The sequence below is a fragment of the Tupaia chinensis genome, unplaced genomic scaffold (assembly GCF_000334495.1).
Source record: "Tupaia chinensis unplaced genomic scaffold, TupChi_1.0 Scaffold145685_1, whole genome shotgun sequence".
Taxonomy (NCBI): domain Eukaryota; kingdom Metazoa; phylum Chordata; class Mammalia; order Scandentia; family Tupaiidae; genus Tupaia; species Tupaia belangeri.
In genome coordinates, this window is record NW_006205542.1 from 745,811 (window position 1) to 758,877 (window position 13,067).

The window sequence follows — 13,067 nt, forward strand, 5'->3', positions numbered from 1 at the left end:
CTCTAGCAGAGCCAACCCACGTGGAAGACCACCGCTGCAGCTTCCTAGTTGACCTATCCACTCCAGGCGCATGGCCACGATCCGGGTGGGCTGGGAAGGCTGGGAGCAGGGGCGGATTGCAGCTGGAGACACTGTTGGGGGTGCTTGTCTTTCCCTTTCTCTCTCTCTCAGGACAGAAAGAAAGTTTAAAAATGAGATCTATTTCAGACGATGGACTTGGGAGTCAGATTCTCATTGTGGGAGTGTGAATTTACAGATCAGCAATAGTACGGACTAGAATGTCCCATGTGAAAATGGATTAGAGTGGGAGACATCAGCATGGATTATACTTAATTTGGTTTTATATATAGATAAAGAGGGTTACGTATAGATATATTGGTATGTGTATATGTACCAGTTAGTATACACACATCTATTTCTTTGCTCTATCAACCAAGAGAACGTAGGAGCAATATTCCAACAGCAACAAGCACAAGCAGCACACAGATCTTGGTCTCGAATGCCAGGCACCAATAAAGGGAACCAGATCTACATGGAAAAGTGGATGCTTTTAGGGCTGGAGCAGAAAATCTACAACATAAGCCTGGAATCTCTTATAGAACCAGAAGGTAAGAGAGTGCTCAAAAAGAAAATAAACATCAGGGACCAGCAGGTGGCATAGTGGTTAAGGTGCTGGACTCCCCAATAGTTGACCGTGCTTCAAGTTCTAAACCCAGCGGCTAGAAACTCACGCTGGGCATGTGCATGTGCGTGCCCCAGACCCCAAGAGGAGAATGGAGGAGAAGGGACTGCGGTGTGGCCATACCCTCTAAGAGCTGATTTCTCTCCTTCTCTCTGTCTCTCTATCTCTCAGGCAAGCACACATGCCTATAGCAAAAATCTCTAAAACAAAACAAAAACGAAAATGAAAATAAACAAAAGGCAGAAACAAACCCCAAAATTCCATATTGAGGGGCATGTAGAAGGCACCCAGGAGTCAAGTGAAAGAGTTTGACCGCTTGTCAAGGCTAGAACAATTTGAACAAAGTAAACTGCTGTTGGATTACAACACAAAGTATAAAATAAATACCGTGAATTCTGTAAACAGCTGTGCTATTTTCCTTTGAAATGTCTGGCACACTTTATTTACTGGGTTGTAGGAAAAGTCACGATGCATTTTTTGCACAGAAAAATATAGACAAATACATATGACTTTTCTGAAAACCAAATAGTGTGGAGGTGTGTAAGGAGGGGCTGAGTGTATGGGACCAGTAGATGGCGTAATGGCTACATTGTTGGACTCCCATGTAGTCAACCACGGTTCGAGTCCTGGACCCAGTGGCTTAAACCCATGCCGGGCTTGTGTGCATGTGTGCCCAAGATCCCAAGAGGAGAATGGAGGAGAAGGGATTGCAGTGTGGCCATCCCCCCTGGGGGGAGACTTCTTGCTTTTGGTCTTTCTTTGTCTTTCTTTCTGGCAAGTGTACAAGCCCCATGGCAAAATCTCTCCAAAAACAAAAAAAAAACAAAAAAAAACAAAAACGGGCTGTGTGTCTAACTTTGTGAGGAACACTCTGTAGTGAATCTCAGAGCAGTGCAGAACTGAGAAATACATGGGAAAGGGACATGACTAAAAACATTAATAGGCCCAGTTACAGTGATAAGGCCCACTGTGGGACGTTGGGGCCACCCAGGAGGCCTGGGTTTTGGATACCAGACCAAACTAAACAGGGTGGATGTAGCAGTGTGCACCTATAATCCTAGCTAATTGGAAGCTGTGGCAGAAGACTGCAATACTCTTGGGAGAGCGCCATGGCACCGGGGCTAAGCCCACTGTGTAGGGAGTCAAAGCCCACATGGCTGACCACAGTTGGAATCCTGGCCCTGGTGGCTTGAAAAGTATGCTGGTGCATGTGTGTGTGTGCCCCAAATCATAAAAAGGGTAGAGAAATGGAGGGAAATAAAACTGGTGAGATCATGCCCCCTGAGGGGTGTTTTCGCTCTCTCTGGCAATGAAAATAAATATTTTTTTCTCTCTCCTTTCTCTTCCTACTCTCACTCACTGTCTTCCTAAGGAAATAAAAAGAAAAAGAACGAAAAATAGTAAATGAAAATAAGTCATATTAAAATTTTAGTCCTTTAGATTTTAATATAGACAGAATAATACCCCTTACACAAGAACAGCTTCACTTAATTATGTTACTTTCTTTAAAGCATATGATTTTGTGAATACTGGTATAGACTGTCTAGAAAGGGGTTGCTTGGGTTCTGCTTATTGTTATATATATACATATATATGTGTGTGTGTATATATGTGTGTGTGTGTGTGTGTGTGTATATATATGTGTGGTATTAGTATAAAGATACATAGATAAATGGAAGAGACTGGAGTTCAGAAATAGTTCCTCCTACAAACGATCGGTTGATTTTTAACTAAGATGCCATGTAATTCAATGAGGAAAGGGATAGTCTTTTCAACAAATAGTACTAGAATGAATGGATACCTAAATTAAAAATAAAATTGGACGTAGCAAAAAGTAAACTTTTGTACATGGCTGGTAGGAATATAAATTAATGCAGCCATTATAGAAAACAGTAGGGAGGCTCCTCAAAAAATTAAAAATAGTACTGCCATAAGATCCAGTAATCCCAAAAGTGGGCATATACCAAAGGAAATAAAATCAGTATTTTGAAGCAAACCCCCACGTTCCTTGCAGCACCACCCACAAGAGCAAAGATAAGAAATCAACCTAAGTGTTCACCAATGGATAATGGGAAAAGGAAATAAGGTGTTTAGACACCATGTAATATTATTCAGCCTTTAAAAATAATAAAATCCTGGGACCAGCAGTTGGCATAATGACTATGTCACTGGAGTCCCATGTAGTCGACCAAGGTTCGAGTCCCAGACCCGGTGGCTTCGCACATGTGTGCGTGCCCAAGATCCCGAGAGGAGGATGGAGGAGAAGGGATTGCGTCATGGCCATCCCCCACGGGGGGTGATTTTTTGCTTTCTGTCTCTCTGTCTTTCTCTGTCGTTCTGGTGAGCGCACGTGCCCTTTAGCAACAATCTCTCACAAAAATAATAACAATAATAATAATAAAATCCTGTAATTTGCAGCCACATGGATGAACCTGGAGGGAATTATGCTAAGTGAAATAAGTCAGGCTCCCAAAGACAAATACCTCATGATTTCACTTACATGTGGAATCTAAAATAGTCAAAGTCATAAAAACAGAGTAAACGATGGTACCTAAGGTAGGGAGTTAAAGAAACTGGGGAGATAAATAGCAGTCAAAAAAAAAATTTTTTTTTTGAGAGACTTTTGCTATAGGGTGCATGCGCTCGTCAGACAGAGAGAGAGAGACATGGAGACAGAAAGCGAGAAATCACCCCCCGGGGGGGTGGTCACGCTGCAATCCCTTCTCCTCCATTCTCCTCTTGGGATCTTGGGCACACACGCACACGCGCCCGGCGTGAGTTTTAAGCCACCGGGTCTGGGACGCGAACCGTGGTCGACTACGTGGGAGTCCAGCAACATAGCCATTATGCTAACTGCTGGTTCCCAAAATTTTAATCAGAGTATATGTGCCATAATAATGTGACTGAATGTATAGAAAAAATCAAAAATAAGTAAATAAAATTTAAAAAAAATTAATCAGCTAGCAGGAATAAGTTCAAGACATTAATTGTACATCATAGTGAGTACAATTAATACATGTATTGTATATTTTCAAATTGCTAGGGGAACAGATTTTTAAGTGTTTTCACCACAGAAATAACTAATAATTATGTTAGGTAATACATGTATTAATTAGCTTGATTTAGCCATTTCACCATGCATACATACTGAAAACATGTTATAAACCATAAATATGCCCTATTTTTATTTGCCAATTTAAAAAAGAAATGAAGGAAGAAAGGGACCTCAACCCCTAGATCTCACACTATTCATAAAAGTTAACTCCACATAGGATCATGGGGGCCAGGTGCTAGTGCAGTGGTAATCCAACTGGATCTGCACAGAAAAGGTTCTGGATTCACATCCTGGGTCCTCCCTGAGCATGCCAGACATGTGAGCGGCATGCCTGGGATCAGAGTCGGCTGAGACGAGGGATGGTACGTGGCATCAAGATCCTACTGGTGGTGTCTGACAGTCCCTCTCTCTCTTGCTCTGTCTCTCTCATGAGAGAAATAAATATATTTTTTCAAAAAATAGGATCATGCCTCTAAACACAAAAGCTAAAATGTGTAAGTTTTATAAACTCATAGAAGAAAATATAGGAGAAATATTTCAGGTCTTAGAGTAGGTGAAAATTCCTTAGGAGCGACATAAAAAGTATAGACCCCCCCCCAAAATCCACAAATTAGATTTCATCAAAATTCAAAAGATGCTGTTAAACATTTTTTTAAAGCAAGCCACAGACTGGGAGAAAATATCCCAATACATATTTCTAACAAAAGATGGGGATTCAGAATACATAGAATTCTATAATTCAGTAAAAGAAAGACAACCCAGTTTTTAAAATGTATGACAGATTTGGGGCCAGCAGGTGGTGTAGTGGGTAAGGCACTGGATTTCCGCATGGCCAATTGTAGTTTGAGTCCTGGACCTGGCAGCTTGTTTTCTCACTTTCCCTTTCTTGGTTTTTCTCTGGTCAAATTAAATAATAATAATAACAACAAATTAAAAATTAAGTCATTCTTTAAAAAAATGTATGAGAGGTTTGAATAGACATCTTATCAGATATATGAATGACCAGTTATCACATGAAAACGTGCTATATATCTTTAGTCACTATGAAACTAGAAATTACAACCATAGTAAAATACCACTAATTACCCACTAGAGTAGCTAAAGTTAGAAGACCCATAATACCAGGGTTTGAACATGTGCAGTGACTGTGGCTCTTACACATTCTTCGTGAAAGTCAATAAAAGGTACAACCACTTGGGGGGGGGTGAAAATTGGTAATTTCCTACAAAGTTAAAAACATACTTATCAGGACCAGCAGGTGGCGTGATGGTTAGAACACTGGACTCCTGCATGGCCCGCTATGGCCTGAGACCTGGACCTGGCAGCTTGCTTTCTCACTTCCCCTACCACCCTGTCTCTTTGGTGAGAATGCCCTATAGCAAATTAAAAAAATAATAATAAATAAAATTAAATAAATAATTCTTGGGGGTGGGGGGAACATCTCATGGGTCCAATAACTCCATCCCTAGGTATTTACCCAGGAGAAATAAGAGAATAACTCTGCACAAAACTTGGACCTAAAAGTTCACAGCAGCTTTAGTCATAACAGCCATAAGCTGCAGACATCCCAAACACATGTCAACTTGTAATAGATAAATAAATTGTGATGTGTGCACACAATGGATTACTACTCTGCAACAAAAAGTAATGAATGATTGATGTGCATGATGCCATAGAGGAATCTCAGAGACATAATGCGGAGTGAAAGGAGCCAGACAAAAGGGTGCATACCGCATCATTCCACTTACGTGAAATTCTAGGCGAGCTGGTTTACAGTGCTAGAAAACGGATCAGAGGCGGTGAGTGATGAAGACTGACTGAAAGAGGTCATAGGCGACAGCTACGAGGGCATATGAACTTGTTAAAAGGTCACAAACTCTATACTTAAAACAAATGCACTTTATTGCAGGGAAATTACACCGTAATAAAGTTGATTGAAAATAAAACCAAAATAATTGGAAAATGTCAACATGAACTCATGACTGAAGGGCCTAGAAAACTTAACACTCTCGTAGCAATACAACGCCTAACATCAAGATCTTGGTTTATAAACACTGGTCTCCACTGAAAGGCTCCCTGGAGATGTGGCTCATTCCAGACCTGGCACCAGGAAAGTCCGAGATGAGCCTGGAAAATCTTGTGCCAAAAAAATCGAAGATGTGCTCAAAGATAAAGAAGGAAAAGTTCAATGAAGATAGAAATGGGTCTAAAGAGTTCCATCTAGCCTGTGAACGATTTAAGCATCAAAAGAGAGATTAATAAAGCACATTGGGTCCTGGGCATGCATGTGAGTGCTCAGGATCTAACAGTGAGGAGGGGCTGGAGGGCTGGAGGAAGGAGACTGCGTTGTGATCCCTTCCTGTGGCGGGTAGGCCTCCCTCTTTCCAATTCTCCCTGTCTTCTACTGCTATCTGTCATGTGTGCACGACATCCATCATGACAGCAGAAACATATGCATACCCCACACACCCCTTCGTGTACACATTGGGGAAACTTAACCCACAAGTCTATGGTTACAGGTTTCATGTGTGGTTGTGTGTGTAGTAGCAGCTACTTTTAGGTTGTTGCAACAAAACTTACTTACTTATTATTTATTTATTTATTTATTTGGCATGTGTGCTTGCCGGAAAGAGGAAGGGAGAATGAGAAAACACCCCTGAATGGGCATGGTCACACTGCAATATGCTCTCCATTTCTCCATTCTGTCTGGATTTGGGGCACACATGCACACACACTCAGCATGTTTTTCAAGACATAAGGACTAGGATTCAAACCACACAGCCATGTGGGATTGACTGTTTCAAGAGAAAGAAAATATTCACACTGTTTCCAAGTCTTACCCCACAAACGAACCTGCTTGTTATAAGAAGAGAATGTGCCTTCAGAATGAGAAAGGTGATGGTCACTTCCTTGACCAAGGGGGCAAGTCTGGCATTGCCGCGTGCTGATGACCTAACAATACGTGCCACCTCACTGGATGCACGAGGAAGACACTTTCACCTACCTGCTTTGGCCTGAGTAGTTAAGGTAGCCCATGACTGCTAGCGAGATTAAACAGCCAAGTGCAGTTTTGTAAGTATGTAGACTAATTATAGCCAAACTGACAAACTATTTACATTTCTATCTTCCTCTAGGTTTCGAAGAAAGAAGCAACTGTTACAGGAAAACTATACTCTGAGAGCATAATTGCTGTGACAATACTAGGGAGGAGACCATGAGAGACGATGTCCTGCTGTGGAAGTCCTCCAGTCACACAGGACCCCATTCTCTCTTCTTCCATCAATGCCAAAATGCTTTACCTTTAGAAAATGCAAATGAACTTTTCCATTCCACTATTTCTTGTAAAGGTCTGTGAAACCTGATGTTGAAAATATGAGTGTAGTTAACTATTGCCAATGACTATGTTAATCTTCATTAGGACACTGAAAAAAGAATTAGAAAAAAATTAAAATAGAATCATAGCTAGGATTGCAGAAACCTTCCGCAAATTACAAGGTCTAACATATTCCAAAATTCCAAGCCCTTGCCCCCTTCAGCATGTGATTCTTTGCAACACATTCTCTACTATATTCCAAGGTCCAGAGTGCTCCAGTGGCTCAGAGCATGTTACTTACCTCTGCAGCAGTCTGTCTAGCATGTAACTCAGGGGTTGTCCAACTGTATAGTCCCTCTGGACACAAAGATCTGAGGCTCTTAGCAACAGTGGATGGCTGGTTTCAACAGTCCACTAGTATTGTAATGTAATAGCAAACTCAGACAAAAAGAAGCCAGTCTACACCTTGAAAAAGTTATAAATTAACACCACTTACTGGAAAGCATATAATGCTTTTTTCCCTTAAAAATAATAACAATAATAATAATAATAAATCAGGCCAGCCGCTGTGGCACAGCAGATAATACATCCTGAGGTCTTTCTGTACGTGGCTGACATGCATCAGCAGGTCCACAATCCAAGATGGCTGAGGCTGGTGGAGGATAACTGGTGAAGACGTTGTAGGGGGTGTCTGTCTCTCTGTCATGAACTACTTCTCTAAGGGAAGTGTTCAGTAGCAGATGGATATGTGTAGGATGAGACAGCCCTGCCCACACACTCCAGACAGAAGGTCCCACCTAGGTAGGTCTGGCCTGTACTCAACCTTCCAGATAGAAAGGATAACAGCTGCCCTCCAGGAAAGACTTACCTTGCCTCAAGGCCAAACGTGTGCATTAGATCAGTGGCATGTCCTTGGGATAGGACACTTACTCCTTTAACATGTATTAGTATTGTGGTTTTGACCCCTCCATTCAGCCTGTAGGCTTTCATGATGCATTCTGGGAAATGTGTGTGCAGAAGTGTATAAGTTATTTAAGTCCCTGGTTGTCAATTAAAGATGATCCTGTAAAAAAAGGAGGGGGTGGTCACTCAAGGGAGGGACCAGGAGAGGGAAGTAGAGTCACTAGTAGAACCACTACAAAATCTTCATACAGGGCCCAGCAGTTAGCATAATGGCTATGTCGCTAGACCCCCATGTAGTCGACTGCATTTCGAGTCCTGGACCTGGAGGCTTAAACTCACACCGGGCGCGTGTGCGTGCATGCCCAATGGAGGAGAAGGGACTGAGGCATGGCCATCCCCCCCGGGGGGAGGGGGTTTCTCGCTTTCTGTCTCTCTGTCTCTATTGTGAGCGCATGCGCCCTATAGCAAAAATCTCTCTCTCAAAAAAAATGTTCATACAGACCAGCAGATGGCGTGGTGGTTAAGGGACAGGCTCCCATGACTTGAGTCCTGGACCTGGTGGCTTGAAAAATCACATTGGGTGCATATGCATACATGCCCAAAATCCCAGGAGGAGAATGGAGTAGAAGGGATTATGGCATGGCCATTCCCACTGATGGGTGATTTCCCATTTTTCCTCACTCTGCTATCTCCAGTGAGCACATGTGTCCTATGGCAAAAATCTTAAAAAACAAAAAAAAACTTCAGATAACTCTAGGGCTGGTCTGATTTCAATCAGTCCACTCTCCCTTCTTGAGAGTGTTTTTTGCTTTGCTTACCTGCTAGTGTCTACCTTTAATTATTTGCTGTAGGGCCACGATCTGAGGACCATGACCACCCAGGAAACCATCCTGGTGCCATGACCCGGATCACACAGCCATCTTGGCGGTAAGATGTCCTCCCTTGCCTTAGAGGTGACAAGACCTCTTCCTCCTCTCCACTCGCTCATTTGCACAGTGCACCCAGAGTCCCTTCTTCCCCTGTGTGTGACCCTCTGCCTTGCCTGCTCTGTCCTTTTCACACTGATGTTTAGTTTGCTGACCACTGTTGTTTCTGCTCCTTGACGAGGGGGTGAACTTTATAACAAGGAAGTCACTCTCACCTCCACAATCTATCCCTGACAGCTTCCCTTATTCAAAACCACCCTTCCTCCCAAGGACACAAGGATCTGAGGCTTGTGTCTCAGCTCTTTTCTAATTGCACCAGCAACTCTGGACCAGGAAAGCCGGTTTCTTCCTTCTGATCTCATGGTGTTGCTTACCTTGACCACGTCAGTGACTATATGCCTCTCATGTGGCACCAGGCTGCCAAAAGCCTCCTCAGAGTTTCTTTGCCCCTTCCTCAAATCCTGTTTATATACGGGGTCTTTGAGCTTCTCCCTATCTCTCTGCTCTGGCTTGCTGCCCAAAGGTCCGTTTTTGATTGTAGTACACCCTTCTCTTCCTTCTGCTGTCCTGTTCTCACAGCACAGAAGACACCCTCCTCATGCGAATGGGCCACGATTCTCTGAGAACCATCCAACCAGCCTGCAACCTGCTTGCCCTCCTCTGTTACACTCTTACATGGTGCCTGGGAAAAGAAACCTACACCTTAGGTAAGTAACTACAGTACTGTGTTACAAACTGTGCAGGGAAATTGGCAGGACCCTATCAGATTGACAGGAGCTCTCCTGAACTCCTTTTTCCCTTTGATCAACGTCAGATACCTACACCATGGCACTTGTGCAATCTTACAGAGCCTAGAATGGGCCCTACTCCTCAAATCAGATAAGCTGTTGACAGGTCTGGGACACACAGTAAGGTCAACTAACCCAGAGTCCCAGGCACGGGAGAGAGCAGGGGACACCCTGCTCCATCCTGGCTTGAGAGGTAAGACAGAGGGCATGCTGCTCCCTTCCTGGTTCAGAAGGTGAAACTGGGGATGCCATCTCCCTCCCTGGCATCAAGATTAAACCAGGAATTTGATGGCGATGTCCACACTCCTTGGTTCCCTTTAGATTTTGTCTTTTAGGTGGGTAACCAGATCTTGACTGCTCCCAGATTTACCCCTGAGGTATATTTTCAATATTTGAGGGTCCTTTGACCCAGAATCTCAAGAAATGTGGTGTACTCTCTTTTATAACATTGCTTGGCCACAATATAAATTAGGAAACCAGGAAGAATGGTCCCAAAATGGGAGAAGTAACTTTAACACCATCTTGCAACTTGACTGATTTTTCAGACAACTAGGGAAGTAGAGTAGATTCCCGTGTGTCAGCGTTAGACCCGCTCACAGAGGGAAAGCCCGGGTCTCTGTACAGCCTGTAGGACACCCTGACCACCCTGACCAGACGTGACAAGACCAGTCAGAACCCCTCTCCTCTGGAGAGGAAAAAGGACTCTCTGCCAAGGGGGTTGAACCTCTCTCTCCAGGAGAAATCAAACTGGGGGAAGGGCTTGGCCCAGAATTCAGGGCCACCTCTGCTTCCCCAAATGGAGTAGAGTTGGACCCTACTTCATTTACCTGGGGCCCAAACTGGCCCTGAGTTGCCTGCTGGTGGAAACGCCTAATGAATTGGGCACTGTGAGAATCTATAGAACTGAAATAGATAAAGGCAGACCTGGGGAAGTTTTCAGGGGACTGTGTTAAGTACCTAGAGGGATTCCAACACTTGATGGTGGCCTCTGAGTGGTCATGGAGAGGTGTGATAATGATATTGGGACAAATATTATTTGACACTGAAAAGAAAAGGAGGTTGAAGGAGGCCTGTAATGTGGGAACATCTTACCCTGATCCAACCCCAACTATCCAGTGGGATATGGCACTGACCCATAACTCCAAGATGCTCCCTCTTGGGGTTATGACGATAAGAAGGAAAGGCAAGAGCGTGATCACTCCCTCCTCCATGTTAGGAGGGACTGAAGGCTAACCTCTCATTAGGACCCATCTCTGCCTCCCTGCCAACTGGACTGGAACAGGCACACTGGCTTATCTCCCTAAAACTTCCATCTCCCCAGGTGATGCCTCTTTGCCCATACCCATATCGATTACCTCACACTGAGCCCACCACGTGACCCAGCTAATTCCCCACCTTACTGGCCTCGGCATCTCACCACAGGGGCTGCCACTGGAAAACAGGTGTAGTGCAGAGTCACCTTACAGTTTACCACAACTGACCCCTCAGGCTCCCTCGAGAAATAAAAACCAGCACACGGGCTCTAACAAAGACAGAGAAACAAACGAATTCCCTAGAGGTCGCAGTCCTACAAAACCAGTGAGCATTAGTCCCATGCACAGCAGAGAAGGGGGAGTCTGCAGGACACTGAAGGGAAAGTTCACTCAGAAAGTTTCTGAGTAAAATCAAACAAGACAAGTACAAGGACACTTTCAGTTCAAAAATTTCATTTAAAAAATTGTTAACGTCAAGCAGCTTCATGAACAGGCCAAAACGGGAACAAAAGTGGGATGACTCTTGATCTTGGCTCTCCCAGTTGCTCCCGTCTGTGGGACCCTGGGACCGACACCAGCCTTACTAGCGGCTGGACTCCCTTGTTTAACCTCCTTGTTAGGTTGGCCTCTTCTGGGTTACAGTCCATCAGGCTACATGTGGTTTGAGAGCAAGGAGAGCAGCCAATTTCTGGGCAGGAATGGATCTACATGGGACCACTGACCCAGCCTGAGTGAGTCACCCCACGGCAGCAGGACCCTCTGACAAGAGCCGAGGCCCTGAACCCTATCTCGTGTCTTTCTAGCCAGACCGTGTCTCCATCCAGATCCCTACATGAATGCAGGCCCTCCACTGGGGGGGGGGCATGTTGGGGAGCAGTTAGACACAGCAGTGTGTCAGAGCTGCCCTTCCCCAACAGAAAGTCCCACCCGAATCGGTCAGTCCTGTTGGTCTGCCTGTAGTCCATGATTCCCAATTGAAAGGCTACCGGCCACTCTCTGACAAAGTCTCTGCCTTGCCTCAAGGTCAAACCTGTGCACCTATGTCACCTGTGCTCCTTAGCATGTATTAGCATTAGAGTTCTGACCACCTCCCACCCCCCCAGTGGGCTTTTATGGTGTGCAGATGTGTGTAGGCTATGTAAGGCCCTGGCTGTCAATCACAGATGCACTCCTAAGGAAGGGGGGGGGGTCATTACAGTCAGGGAGGGACCAGGAATCCTGAGCCATCATTACAAAAATCCACCCTGGGGGCCAGCAAGTGACATAGTGGTCACAGGGCTGGACCCCCACATGGCCGACTGCTGTTCATGTCCCAGACTTGGTGACTTGAAAACCACACCAGGCACATGTACATGTGTGCCCAAAATCTCAGGAGGAAAATGGAGAAGGGATTACAGAGTGGCCATCCCCCTCCCAGGGGTCTGGGGTGGGGGGTGATTCTACTCTCCCTCTCACTATCTCTCTGTTTTTCTCCAGTGAGTGCACATTCCCTATGACAAAAACCTTTAAAAAGAAAGAAAGAAAGAAAGAAAGAAAGAAAGAAAGAAAGAAAGAAAGAAAGAAAGAAAGAAAGAAAGAAAGAAAGAAAGAACAAAGGAAGGAAGCAAGAAAGAAAAGAAAGAAAGAAAGAAAGAAAGAAAGGAAGGAAAGAAGAGAAGAGAAGAGAGGAGAGGAGAGGAGAGGAGAGGAGAGGAGAGGAGAGGAGAGGAGAGGAGAGGAGAGGAGAGGAGAGGAGAAGAGAAGAGAAGAGAAGACCCCAAGGCTGGTGGGACTTCTGCCAGCCCGCTCTCCCTTTCTGAGAATGTACTTTGCTTCACTTAAGTTTCCATACTATCAGCTTATCTGTCAGGATCTGTCTTCAATTCTTTGCTGGCAATTGCAAAAACCAAGGACCATAATCAGTGGCCACCTGGTAACAGAAAAAATAAATTAAAAACATTATAAATTATAAAAAAAAATCAGTATGTTCTCAGAGTATGTTCTGTGGTTTTGTGCAATGTGCATTTGTGTGTGTGTGTGCACCAGTGTGTGTGGAGTGGGACTGGGGTATGCCCTGCATGGGTGGACTCCTTTTCATCAGTGCATAAGAGGTGGCAGAGTTCACTCCAGGAACGGTCGCCTTGGCCACGCTCGATTTATTTTCCTGC

At 44.5% G+C, this 13,067-nt stretch overlaps 1 protein-coding gene and 1 long non-coding RNA gene across 2 annotated transcripts in view; one reads left to right on the forward strand and one right to left on the reverse strand.

The window, feature by feature from the left end:
• The window catches only part of B3GAT2 (beta-1,3-glucuronyltransferase 2), an 81,314-nt gene that overhangs the window by 41,993 nt on the left and 26,254 nt on the right, over positions 1-13,067 (reverse strand). The gene's annotated exons all lie outside the window — the stretch shown is intronic.
• LOC102483662 (uncharacterized) lies at positions 6,736-11,651 on the forward strand. The gene is made up of 4 exons (XR_337379.1): positions 6,736-6,809; positions 8,805-8,880; positions 9,459-9,586; positions 11,541-11,651. It is a non-coding gene; the product is annotated as an uncharacterized LOC102483662 (long non-coding RNA).